Source organism: Gorilla gorilla, chromosome 2 (genome assembly GCF_029281585.2).
Source record: "Gorilla gorilla gorilla isolate KB3781 chromosome 2, NHGRI_mGorGor1-v2.1_pri, whole genome shotgun sequence".
NCBI lineage: Eukaryota > Metazoa > Chordata > Mammalia > Primates > Hominidae > Gorilla > Gorilla gorilla.
This window is the reverse complement of record NC_086017.1, coordinates 161,195,595-161,209,486: the sequence shown is the minus strand read 5'-3', so window position 1 is coordinate 161,209,486 and position 13,892 is coordinate 161,195,595. Positions and strand designations below refer to the sequence as shown.

The following is a 13,892-nucleotide window of genomic DNA, read 5'->3' as shown; positions in this document are numbered from 1 at the left end:
CATATCTGGGATGAGAAGAGCCTGGATTAAAATAATTAAAATAGCAGCAGTGGCAGAGGAAAAAGAGACAAATGAAAGACTCCCCAAGGAAATAAAATATTTACAATTTGGATTCAAGATGTCCATCTACCAGGAGTACACCTACAGGCTTGTTCCAACTCCGGGAAGAGACCCTCCCTGACCTCTCAGACATACAGCTGACACTCTACCATCCAACAGGGAAAACAACTGTGAAGCTGGCCATCAAGCCATCAGGCAGGTCTCACTGGGACAGTTGCCCACGGCCACAAGCGTATTTGTCCAGGCACAGTTCAGAACATCCCAGTGAGCAGGTATTACTGGTGTGTTCTCCTCCTACCCAATTTAAAGATGAGGAAAATCATGACCAAGAACATTGAAATGACTTGTTAAAAGTCTCACAGCTATTAAGTGGCAAAGCTAGAACCAGGGAGGAAAATAAACTATTGAGCACCCATGGTGGATTAGGCAATGGGCCAGGCATTCATATACTTTACTGGGATTAATCCTCACAGTAACCCTAGGTGCTGTTATTATTCCCATTTTATAGATGAAGAAACTGAGGCTTACAGAAATTAAGAATCCCTCCCAAAGTAGGCAAAGAGATTTAGGGTTGGAATTCATATCTGTCTGATTCCGAAGCCCTATGCTGTAGTCCACTGCTATACAACAAATCACACAAGGACGGAGGAAAAAGTTAAAGACCACCAAGGGCAATGATCCAGCCGCAGTCCAAATTACTGGAGTAAATGAGCCGAGAAATTTCAATTCACTCGTCAGTATGTATAAGGATAGAGTCTGTTTTCCTGCTAATCAGCCTTGCAGTTTGGCCCAGACCTGTCTCCTAGCAGCTTTCTCTCCTTCAAGCCACATACAGGCCTGTGAACAAATACTCAGTGGTGCTTGGAGTCACAGAAGGGCTCGACTTTTTTGATCACGACAGAGAGGAACTCAGTGTTAGCAAACTGAAAGCAGAAATCCCAACTGCCAGAGAGATCCTTACACTTTGTACAATGCCTGTTTCCTAAAAAACCAAGCAGTCCTAACTAACCGTCTGTTGTGACTCATCAGCAGAATGTTCTTTGGACAGACAGAGCTCAGAAGCTTCCAACAAAAAGTAAGATCGGCCCTTTGGAACAGCTTTTTCTCCCTTAGGGGTTGAAACTTCTGAACAGAATGCTTTAGGGTCAAGTTTCACTGGGACCTTAAATATAATTTCTTCTCTGTGGAGAGATCAGTGGATGAAGAAAAACCAGAGGCCTGGAAGATGCCGTGGGGGTTCCGCTCATCCTTTTCCTGGTTTCACTCCTTTGCTACCTTGCAGGGGAGGGACAAAAACCTAAAAACAGAGTTTGTTAGGACTCTATTGTTTAGGTTTACACTGAAGTAAAACATTTGTTTCATATCTCACCTACATTTACCTAGTTTCCTGGAAATTCCTTTCATGATCCCACAGTCTAGCTACCCAAAAAATTAAAAACTAACCTCAGGTAAAATTTATATGAATGAAACGAATCTGGGTAGTGAAAGGTATTCTGTCCCAGCCTGTGGGGGTTTTGTATTCCTGATACACCCAGCCATGTATACACTATCCAAATTTGTCCACACTTTTCCCGTAAACCTCACAAGCAATGATCTGTAACCTCCACAGATAAATACCATTTTTTCACATCATACCTCTGATTTGGCACTCATATCCACACAGACACATGGAGAGACCAGAGACCATTGAAAAAAAAATGTGTGCCTTTAAGAGAATGTTGTTGCTGCTTAATATTGCTGTGCATATTCCTCTCTCTCTCCAGCTGGTTTGTCAAGTCCCTGAGGGTAGGAACCATGCCCTGTGCATCTTAGAGCCCCCACAGAGAGTCTAGTTTGTTGTGGTAGGTATTCAATGAATAGGTTAGAAGATACAGGCCGGCTCAGAGAGCAGGTCAGGGAGACAGCCAGGAGGAAGGAACTCCAAACACAAAGGAACATCTAAAACCTGAGAACAGGCCACTTCTGCAGTGCCCATGATAACGCTGAGTTGGATCTGATTTTGCCACTGAGTTCCAGTGGTACAGGCATAAAGCCCAAAGTGGTGTCAGGTGGCTGCCACAGGGAGATGAGGCAGCAGCCGGTTGGCAACTTCTGAACTGGCCGGAGTGAAAGGGGAGATGATTCAAAGGGAATCTCACTTGTCGCTCCAAGACCTGATATGCCTTGGAAACAATCAGTGAAGCTTCAACAATTACCAGAAGTCCTCAGCCCTTTGGTTGTGGGTGGCACTGATCTATGACACAGCCTCCAAGTCCTGGCAGGCTTTGAGAGGGCAGAAAGGACACTGCCTGTGCAGAGATTTCTATATTTAAGATGGTTGTCTCAGCCTCTGATTTGGAAACAGTTTGTCGTAGCTAAAGCATGAGTGCTTCTCTATGGGGTTGTTTCTTTGCAGTTGACACCCTACATTGAAAAAGCCACTTTTTGTTCTTTGTTTCAAGAGGTAGCCTATCTGGATATTATCCATGTTTGCAGTAATAATTATAAAACAGAAGGATTGTTTAATTTATAGTTAAGCAAAGAAGCCGGGGTCACTGATCTTGGCTTCGAAATAGAGATTATTTCGAAGAGCACATGCTTGTTGCAAAAACATGCAGCATCTTATATGATGGTTAGTGGTAAGAGAAGATCCAGAATTTCTATAATGGAGGGGTTTAAGGTACTCATATATTTGGAAATAGAGAAGGAGGCTGGAAGCTGCATTTACATGGTAACTTTCACAATATTGGGAAAACCTCGATTTTCTATACCAAGAGTGGAGTGAGGACTAGAGTCCCCTGAACTACAATCATCCTTCCTACCCCTGAGGTGTCACTGCTTTTAGCTTAATGCTGCATTTCATCATGATTCTCAATCTTTCCCACTCTTTCCGAGGAAAGCCTTGTTTAGTTTTGGCATTTTACTCTGAAATGTTCATTTCAACCTATGATTTACGTAGCAATATGGGTTATTGTTGACTCCTCTCTTTTGAACCTACCCTCTGTGGGTTCTCCCATAGTCACAGCCTAAAACCAGGACCCCATCATCTCTCTCCCAGACTGTTGTAAAGACCTCCTGCCCTCCTTCTCATTTATCCTGTTGCTTGATGGACTTTCTTAATGCATATTTGAGTGTCACTCCCCTTCTTTAACAGTTCTCTGCAGTATCCAATCTGACTTCCTTAGCATGACATCTCTAGGCTTTTATGACCTGACCCTTGCCTACCATTCTTATAAAAATGAAAATAGTTCTTTCTGTTGTTGCAGAGGTTAATAATTTAATGAAGGTCTTTGTAACTGGTCTCCATGATTAGGGATTACTGAACCCTCTGCAGCACTTTGTAGCTGCCCCCCAGTGACTTCTGCCTCCAGGGAGCAATCTCTGGTCAAGAAATAATGACCACCACTGGAATCTGTTAAAAAATGAACTCTCTTAGGCTTTTCCCAAGGACAGTCGTATAAGGGAGGGTGAGTTCAAATCAGGGCAGGTTACATATGGTATTCCTTTCCCAGGTAAATATCTTTACCTTGGCAGCAGACAAAGGTTTATGAATATTTTTTAGCATTCTGAAAGCTTTGAACAACTGAAATAGAAATAGCCAATCTAATTAACAGCACTATTCAGAAGCTGTTGACTCAAGGCCAAGCCTATTAAATGACAAGAGAAAGTACTCCTTGTGGGCCCAATTGAGCCCAGAACTGCTGAGCTGTTGATTCATGCTAAAAAAATTACTGGTGTACTTTACTTTGTACTTTGCCACTGAGGCCTGCTAGGGGATGTTTACTCTTTGGGCTTTGAGATCTATATTAATTTATTATTAAAGATCAGTGGGGTTGGTGGCAGGCAAACTCTGATGCTGAGGGAGAGACCCTAGTTGCCCTTAGAACCAGCCAAACTGGAAGAAGCCAGCCTTGGAGAAAGGCTGAAGAAGATGAGATTTGCCTCCTGGGCCCCAGCCTCCCCTTTTGGGGCCCTCCATGGCACCTCATCGGAGTGATATAGAGACAGGGTTAACACTATAAAGTCATCAGGCCTGGGTTCAAATCCCTTAAGATACATGGCCTAGAGTAGGGGTTGTCAAACTAAGGCCTGAGAGCCAAATCCAGCCTGCCACCTGATTTTATAAAGAAAAGTTTTATTGGAACACAGCCATGCTTACTCACTGAGGTATCGTCTATGACTGCTTTTGTGCTCCAGCGATAGAGTCAAGTAGCCACAAGAGAGACCACACAGCTGTCAAAGATTAAAACATTTTTCACCTGACATTTTACAGAGTTTGTAGCTCCCTGACTTAGAGCTAGTGATTTAATCTCAATTTCTTTATCCATAGAATCCTGATAATAATATTCCAAAAGATTTTATGATAATTCTAATAGGTGTAAAACAGAAATAAATAAGTACACTTGGAAAACTCTAAGTTAAACAAGGATGTGTGCTTTTACTACAGGCTCTCTCGTTTTTTGTTTTCTGTTTTTTGTTTTTTTTTGAGACAGGGTCTTGCTCTGTCACACAGGCTGAAGTGCAGTCACAAGATCATAGCCTTGACCTTGACCTCTAGGCTCAAGCAATCCTCCTGCCTCCCACTGAGTAGCTGGGACTGCAAGTATGTACCACTAAGCCCAGCTAATTTTTTATTTTTATTTTTTATGGAGACAGGATCTTGCTATGTTGCCCAGGCTGGTTTCAAATTCCTGGCACTGGTTTGTGACACATATTCAAGTAGTCCTCCCACTTTGGTCTCCCAAAGTGCTGGGATTACAGAGGAGTGAGCCACCACATCCGGACCCTCTCAGAGTCTTTAAGAAGCCAGTCAGGGAACCTGGTATGCATTTCCCAAATTAATTTAAACTTGGAACCCTACTGTCATGAAGAATGTACAAGAGTTGTCTTCATACATACATGCATGTGCTTCAGGGACACACAAAGACTTCTAAGAGATACAGACAGAGTAAAACGAACCAGTTTCCGGATCTTAATTCCATATGGATTTTTTTCATAAAACTGACCCACCGAAGAATCAGCGTGCCTTCCCAATACCGTGGTCTTCTCCCCCTTATAAGAGAGAGTCTGGCTCCACCCTTATCCCACGTCTTACCATGGGGACCTGCACAGAGATCTGATTCCTCTGGATTTCCCACTTCTTTAATGATAAATCATGAAGTCCTTAGGGCCCGCTGTCTTACACAGATTTTTGTTAAGCCTGAAGCTTTGCATTAATGACGTGTTTGGGGCCTGCTGATATGCTCTGAATTCAGAAACACATATTCTTTAGCCTATAACTGGAAAGTTTTCTGAGACTACCAAATTTTTTAAGATACATTAAGGAAAACCCTTGGGTAAAAATTCTACACCATTTATTTTAGATTTGGTCCTCTTATTCAACAAGCTAGTTAAAACATTTTATCAAATCATATTATGAAATATTTATGTCAATTGTGATCTACCCCCACCTGATTCCAAGTTATCAAACATTTGATCTTTGCCACTCCTATGATTAGAAAAGGAATCTTTAGACTTGTAATGAAAAATCTTAGATGTTAACTTAAAAATGTGTAAAAGGGTATGTGACTCCTCAAAATTCTTTTGTGAGGTAAGTGAGCAAAAAAGTTTGGAGACTTGTCTCTTGCAAGACTAGTTTTATCAGCACTCTCTTTGGGAAACACTAAATTAGACAGGTATATGAAGAGTCCGTGAAGAAGCCCGACCCAACACACAGCAGCTGCTTAACAACTGTCTGTTCTCTCCTCCTGGTCTCTTCCCCAGCCAGTCTGATCAATACGTTCATGCTCTTTCTCCTCTCTCCAAAATGCCAACCTTGCTCCCAGCAGAGGGTTAATAAAATAATTTATACTAAGAGATGATTTAATTTAGGGTGCTTGCTCATAGATCACCCAGCACCAGCATGTTCACATTAGAGAGAATACAAGCCAATGGAAGAGGCAAGACAGTACTGGGGAGTTTCTCTGCTCTTAAGGTCAGGCCACTGAAAGGGACTGCCTATTTGTACAGCTTTTTTTTTTTTTTTTTTTTTTTTTGCAGGTGATTTTTCACTAGGATGAGTATGTGCTTTTTGGGCCCCAAACAGAATGCTTCATAAGAGCAGCTTCAAGCCTGGGTTCCCCCTCTGTGGACTGTGAGGCTGAGGCTGACAGTGACTTCCAGGCCCCAGGAGCACATTCCCTTTGAAAGGACCCATGGGGGCCGTCTACCAGGAACACTTCTGCGCCTTCTCCCAGCACCACCCACGCTCTGCCAGCTTGTGGTATTTGGGGCTGTCTTACTTTCTCAGAAGTTAGAGAACAATCTGGAAGGGCCAATTTTGTGAGTTTTCTCTAATCTCAGAGATGAGATCAGTAAAACGATTAGCAGAGCACAAGAAATTCTGACACATCTACCCTTTTAGGAAAGCCCTGAACAAAAATCCACCCAAGGTGACAACATTCTCACCATTTACCTTCTGAACATCTTTACTGGCCTTGCACTGCCCTGTGTTCAGTTTGTGGTAGGGGCTGCTGCTTCCAAAAAGAAGCCCCCAATCCAGGAGGACTGCGCTCAGGTAACATTCGAAACCACCATCCCCAGAAAAGCCAGGAGGAGTTATTTTCTAAAAGCCTGATTCCTGAACTCAGAGGCCTTTGTATCCCATTATTACTCCTCCTTTAGGCTTTGCTCCCTTCATCTTAAGACTCTGTGTTGAAAAAACAGCAGGTAAAACTCTGTGTTGAAGAAACAGAAACAGAAAATACCATTAAAATTGGCTGAAGTAATAGTAGTAGTAATAATAATAATAATACGTATTGGTTCCAGTATCTGAAACACAGGGGTAATTGGTACATTAAGTCGGGTTTGATCCAGCAGCTCAGATAATTCACTAAAGTCCTCCCTCCTCCTTGCCACAACAAAGGATCCATCCTCAGCTCCACGTGATGTGGGGCTGCAGCCCACCCTGCCCCATGCCCTCCACCCTGTGACTACAGCCACTGTGCACCTCACACATTCACACTCCACTGCCCAGAGGAAAAGAGGCTTATCAAACGGAAAAGGAAAAATTTCTTTCCTAGAAGCCCTAGCCAGCATGTTGTTTCTCATCATCTCAGATTGGCTTATGCACCCATAAACCAATCACTAGATTAAGTCAACAGGGCTCACTCCTGTTATGAGGATAGAATAAACCCCACCCAAACCACAGGTAGACCCATTCCTTCCCCACCTTGAGACCAACTCCATGCTAAATAGAATACGCCTGGTCACAAGCATTATACTGACTGAACTTCTGAACTCTTGACTTTTTCCTTGCCATGACCCTTAAGTTGGAGCCCCATCTTTGTGTCTCCTGACAGATGCCTTGCCTTCTAAACATCTGCTTCTTCTAGACCCAGTACAGGTCATTGATCTCAGACTACTGCCTTGATTGCCAGCGCATTTGGGTTGGAATTTAGGTTTAAGGTGAATAGTATCTAGTTCCCTCCTTTTATTTTTCCCATGGGCTTTTCCCCTGTAACAACCCCAGCATTGGCAATCTTGAGTACAGGAGTGGTTGGGTGGGTAATGGGTCCACAGCCTCAGTTACTCTGACAACTTGGCATAAACGCAAACCATCCCAGTCTGTTCTGAACCAACCCCCTTTGATCCCTTCCAGTTAGTTAGCTGCCTGCTTCTAGCTCCAGCCCTATGATGAAGTGAAACATTGATGAGAAACATTATCTCCACTATTATATTAAGGGCTTCTTCAATCAAGCTAGCTGTTCGCTTTTCTCTTTAGGCAGCCCAATCAGAGGTTAGCTCTAACCAGGGTAGAATGGGAATCAGCCCAAAGTATGGCAAAGATCTGACTTACTGTTCAAGCTCCTCTGGAATCAAGGCAGAAAGTTACAGTAGCCTTAAAAGATCTGATTTATTGTTCAAGCTCCTCTGGAGGCTTATGTAGACTCCCTTTCTTACCTGTAGGCATCTGGATTTAGGAACCTCTGCTTTTTTCCCTATCCCCCACGCCTGTGTCTACATGGCACACCCTAGCCTGGACACCACTTCACCCTGACATCAGTCGTTTGCCACATCAGAGCCCAGTGTGCCATGCTCACAGTTAAGGCTTCCTCTGACCTTGGTAATGGCTCAGCCAGCCCTAGGAACAGCTTGCTTTGTTTGTGCTGCTTCTTTGAGCCACATGACTGATTTGTCATTCAAGGTGCAGGTGCTCTGCTTACCAGCCTTAAAATCTGCCAATCCTTCCCAGCCCTGATCACTGGAAATCTACGTTAAAACAGCTGAGTCCTTTCCCATCTGAGCTCCATGACTGCCCCTTGACTTTGAAAGACACCCGCTCTCTCCTGGCACCCTAGGATTCTGGCAGCTGAAATTCCCTAAACCAGCCCCCTGTCTTTTCCAATCCTACACACTCCTCTTAGGTGAACCCCCAGCCTCAGTGAGCATATCCTGCTTTCCTCCCAGGCCTTTTCTGTTTCCCCTCATAAAAGCCACAACATCTCATTAAAACCTCATGGTCTACTTTCTTCCCCCATTTTGCTATCCTGAAGCTGCCAGGTAGCCTGCTAAAGAAAAACATTTCACCCCTTCCACTTTACATCTAATGTGCAAGATTTTGCCATTAACATATTTTAACATATTAACATATTTTAAAATCCAGTTTTATTTTTTTCACATGCAACCCACTGCTCAGGGATGCCCCAGCAGTCTACAGAGTGCAAGCTCCAGTCATGAAAGTGGGCTTTTGTGATAGAACTCCAGGGGATAGGCTAGCAGGAAAGGTGGCAGGAATGCATTTTAAAGGACTGAGGCATTGGGACAGGAGGCAGGAGGCAATGTCCATGGAGGACATTAGGCCTGTGCCTAATGCCTGTGACCAGGGCCAGGATTAGAATCATCCGACTAGACCAGTGACCCCACTCCTGAACCTTCTCCATCTGGTGCTCTCTGCGTAGACTAGAAATATCCTCAGACTTGTAGTGAACAGCTGTTTGACCTTCTTCTGGTGTCCCACCTCCCTTCTCCCATAATAGTGAAGATGTAAGAATCAAGGCAGAAAGTTACAGTAGCCTTGAAAATAGCCTGCCACAAAAGGCTGCCAGCCCCAAATGACACGAAACCATTTTCCAACATGGTTGTCAGACAGCATTTACATAGCACTCCACATTTACAGATTGGGGAGCTGAGGGCAGTTAGTCATTCATATCAGGACAGAGAACAAGATGAGGGCTATGGGTCCTGTTTTCAATTCTTCTTAAGATCCTGATTCACTGCCTGAATGAAGAAACCCCAACCCCATCTCCTTCAGGTGGAGGCCTCCTGCACAAGGGCAAGCTGAACCCCAAACTTGACATTGGCCCCTCCTGAGCTCTCAGCCCACAGCCAACAGCTTTCTTTTCACAGAACACTCTAGGTCCCCTCTCCTGTCATGAGCCCTAGCAGAGACAACCAATAAATCAAACCCTAAACAGGTGAGGATGCCAAGCTCTCTTGAACATTCACAGATCAATGCAATTATGAGCATCTTTGTACTTCCAACTGACTGCTTCATTATTAATGTGAAATTAAACCCATTCTGAGCGCTTACAATCTGATAAGTGTTCTATAATTGTTTTTACTGATATTGCCCTGATATTGAACACCTGGGAACAGACATAATAAATACAGGAGGTTGCAAATCTTAGCCATAATTACTTTCAAGTTGGAAAAGTACGGATCTGGATGTGGCTTTGCCAGACGCTTGAGCCACTTAAATTCTCTCAGCCTCAACTTTTGCATCAGTAAAACAGGGGTAATTATGCCTTCCACCTAGGGTTGTTGTGAAGACAATGAGGTAAGATTTGTAAAAGGCCTAACATAACATTTGAAAATATAGCACATCCTCAATAAATAGTAGTTAGTATTAATGTGCTACATTACGATGGAAGTACAGGATAATCAGAAGATACAGATAAACAGAGCAACTCTTAAAAGCTCTCTTTTTCTTCCTTTATGCATTTAACAGTATTCACGGAGCACTTACACTGTACCAGACATCATTCTAGAAGCAGAAAATACAGCAGAGAACAAGACAGGTAAAGCCCCAGCTATCCTGAAGGTTACCTGTGAATGGCAGGAAAATAATAGAGAAATAAGAGTTAGTAAAGATGATAATTTCAGATATCCATAAATGTTGAGAAGCAAATTAAACAGAGTGATATGATAGACAGTGATTGCTGGATTTTAGAAAGAACCTCTATAAAGGATCATAATTGAGGTAATACTTGCCAGGAGAAGCCGTAGGAGTAGAGACGGGGCCAGGTAGAGGAAACAAGTGCCCAAGCCTGAGGTGGGATCAAGCCTGGCTGGTCAGGAGAACTGAATGAGGACAAGGGTGTCTGGGGCGGTGAGAGAGAGATGGGACGAGATGAAGTTGAAGGTCTAGGCAGGGGATCTGAATTCCTATCCCAGCTCTGCTACTAGCAAGCTGTTGGGCTTTAAATAAAGATTTTAAACTCTTGAAATCTCTCAGTTTTGCCATCTGAAAAATGAGGGGAAGGGGTTACCCTTGATCATTGTTAAGGGCCTTTCAACTCTGACTGTAATATAGACCAAAAGCACTATTACTCTTCCTATGATGACAATACTGCAGTCAAATATGACTCTCCTACAGATTGTCTAGTCTTGTTTGCAAGTGTCTATATTGATCTTTAGGCAAGAGTTACCTGTAAAATTACTCAGGCACCATGATGTAAAATCCTTTATTCTGCTTATGTCGAAGTATCTTTTGGATTAGTAATGGCCAAAAGATCAGCTGGCCATAGACAGTTTTTGGTTCCTGGTGGCAAAATACTAGCAGCTCACATATGGTCCCAGGAACCTAGTTTTTAAAGTTTATTTTAATCGTTCTGTATTGTGTCTTGACCTTTTTTCAAGCAACTAAAGAGCATGTATCAAGTCATACAACTGAGTCTGGGAAAACTTTAAGAAACTTTCTATTTTGTTTGATAGCATCAACTTGCATAGTAGGTTACTCTGAACAGTTAAAACAAGTGTTAAAACGCTGTTTGTAAATCATTATCATCTTTTTTTAGTCCTCACAATAGTGATTTTATTAAATTAGTTGCTTTATAAAACATTGCAGATGTCATAATTGTTAACATAACAATTTACCAAACTGCAGTTAACTGGTGCAATGTGCTGAGCACGTTTTATAAAGGAAAGGAAATGCCAACATCCTGGTAAAGTTGTTCCATTGTGGCCTAAGAGAACAAAGATTTGTTTCTCAGACACTTAAATCAGGCAGATAAAAACAGGTAAAGAGTTTCCCTCCCCAGTCTGAAGCACTTCATCAGTAGAAATAGCCAGATAAATTACTAGACAGCCTGCACTCAAGAGATTCCACAACATGTAATGCAATAATGGAGAGGTTTACCTCCTTTAGCTTCAAAGTTGGAAGGTTTTGGCCATTTTAATTTTATATCAAACTAGTGCTATAGTTTGATGTAAAAACTATAGAGTGAAGATATCAGCCACAGTATCTTCACTCTGAGATAAGCAGTCTTCTTCACAATGTATTTTTAATATCCTTATGTTCAATTTTAAGACAAAGCAATTTTAATACTAGGTGCACATCACATGCCCTTGCTGCAAGCTGGTTTTCTTGACAAGTTATGAAGTAGTTCAAGGAGGTATGGTTAAGACTGTATTACTGAATGGTGCTGGTAAATACTACACAATTTTTTTTGTCATGTTGCAACCTTTTATTTCCAATTCAGTGACTGCTGCTATGAAATCAGACAGCAACAATGACAACATTATTAGATTCGTTTTGAACTATGATTTAGTAGCCACTGAGGTTCCCAATTTTAACCCCTTGGCAGCAAGATCCAAGTTCCCTCATTTGCACATTAGCACCTAAGTGTTGAGGGGTTAAATAACCAGCACAAAAGATACTACTGCACTTCTAATTGTAGCATTTGGCAGAACTGAAAGGAAAGGAAGTTGTACTACATGTTCAAGGGATTGTGGGCAACACAAAGACGACACCAGGACGGGAGGCTGAGGCAGAGAATTGCTTGAACCCGGGAGGCGGAGGTTGCAGTGAGCCGAGATCACGCCACTGCACTCCAGCCTGAGAGACAGAGCGAGACTCCGTCTCAAAAAAAAAAAAAAAAAAAAAAAAAGACACCAGGAAAAGATAAAATGTCACATGAAGTCTTCATAGTCTTGTACATAAACCTCCATCATAACCACCATAATCTGCCAGATCATCTTTCATGGTGGCTTTCATCCCCCTCCAGGAACCACACCTTTCTTCTTCTTTTTGGTTTTTCTTGCTTCTGTTTTTACTGCAAAGTACAGTCAGTGAATTGGTAATCTTTTTCAAGTCATCAATTTCCAATGAAATACACACATCTCGAACTAAGATTTCCAAAAAAAAAGACATCATATAGTGACTTTTCATTTTGTGTAATTTTATCTTTTAGTAACTTTCCAAACTCTGTAAAATCATCTCTTGAAGATGGGTTCATAGCATCTATTCCATAAACTGTATTATTAACACCAAAAGTTTCCTTTGCTAATTCGAGGTCTGACTCTTCCTGTAATTTATTTAGCCCCAGTTTATCTGCTAATTGTTCTTCTGGTGTTAGCACTTTAGGTTCTTCAGGTTCTTTTAACCTCTTTTTAATTTCTTCTTGCCTTTTCTTCTGTTGCCGTTCTTTCTCTTTTATCTTCTCTGCTGTTTTTTTCTTTTCTGAACTTTTTACCTCTGGTTTTACTTCTGCTGCTTCTTTTTTTAAGTCTTGATCGTCATCCCAGTTATCCTTGACGCCCTCGTCTTAGTCCTCGCCTTCCCAGCGCTCCCGGCCAGCAGTGCCGCCGCCCCACACCTTCTGCACTGGGTCTTCCACGGAGAATGCATCCGCGTCTCAAGAGTCGGAGTCCCCCGCCGCCGCCGCCGCCATCTTGAGGAGGGTGTGAGCGTGTATTGAGGGGGAGAGCTCGCGAGGAGTTAGCGCGGCGAAGGTGAGTCACTGGGTTTGCTCAATCTTTATCATCTTAAATGTTCAAGCAACTCTGACTGTAGTGCACGCCTCTTCTCTAGGGATTTAATATGCAGTAGTTGACCACCAGAACAAATGTACATTTAGGAAAATGACAATTATCCACCATGGTCAACAGTGACGTAGATAATTTAAAGTCACCCAGTGTGAGAACTGAGTGAAATTCTAAGCCATCAGGTCAAGAAGGTAGGTGCTTATTCTGAAATGGCTCTAGTGTAACAGATTTGCACCCAAACTATTCTGGTCAAATGAGTAACTAACTCTCCTGCTTTGTTTTTTAAGCACTTATAACTTCTTGGGTAGACCATTCCAGAACTTAAAAAACAACTTTCCAGTTCTTTCTTATTTCTAACCTAAGTCCTTTACATTGCTTTCTAGGTTATTTCCTCTAATTCTGTCATATATGGAGAAGGGTAAACTGGTGGTTACCCTCAGCGCATTACACTTTTTGATATGGTTTGGCTCTGTACTCCCACCCAAATCTCATGTTGAGTTGTAATCCCCAGCGTTGGAGGTGGGGTGTGATGGGAGGTGATTGGATTATGGGGATGGTTTCCAATGGTTTACCACCATTCCCTTAGTGCTGTCTTATGATAGAGTTTTCAGGAGATCTGGTTGTTTAAAAGTGTGTAGCGCCTCCCACTTCACTTTCTTCCTCTTTCTCTGGCTATGCTTGTGTCTGCTTCCCCTTCAGCTTCCGCCATGATTGTAAGTTTCCTGAGGCCTAACAGCCATGCTTCTTTTACAACCTGTGGAATTGTGAGTCAATTAAACCTCTTACCTTTATAAACTACCTAGTCTCAGGTAGTTCTTCAGAGCAAT

The 13,892-nt window shown here is 42.5% G+C and overlaps 1 pseudogene; it reads right to left on the bottom strand.

The window, feature by feature from the left end:
• Window positions 1–12,210: 12,210 nt before the first annotated feature.
• LOC101140722 (eukaryotic translation initiation factor 3 subunit J-like) lies at window positions 12,211–12,974 on the bottom strand (annotated as a pseudogene).
• Between the last annotated feature and the right edge of the window lie 918 nt (window positions 12,975–13,892).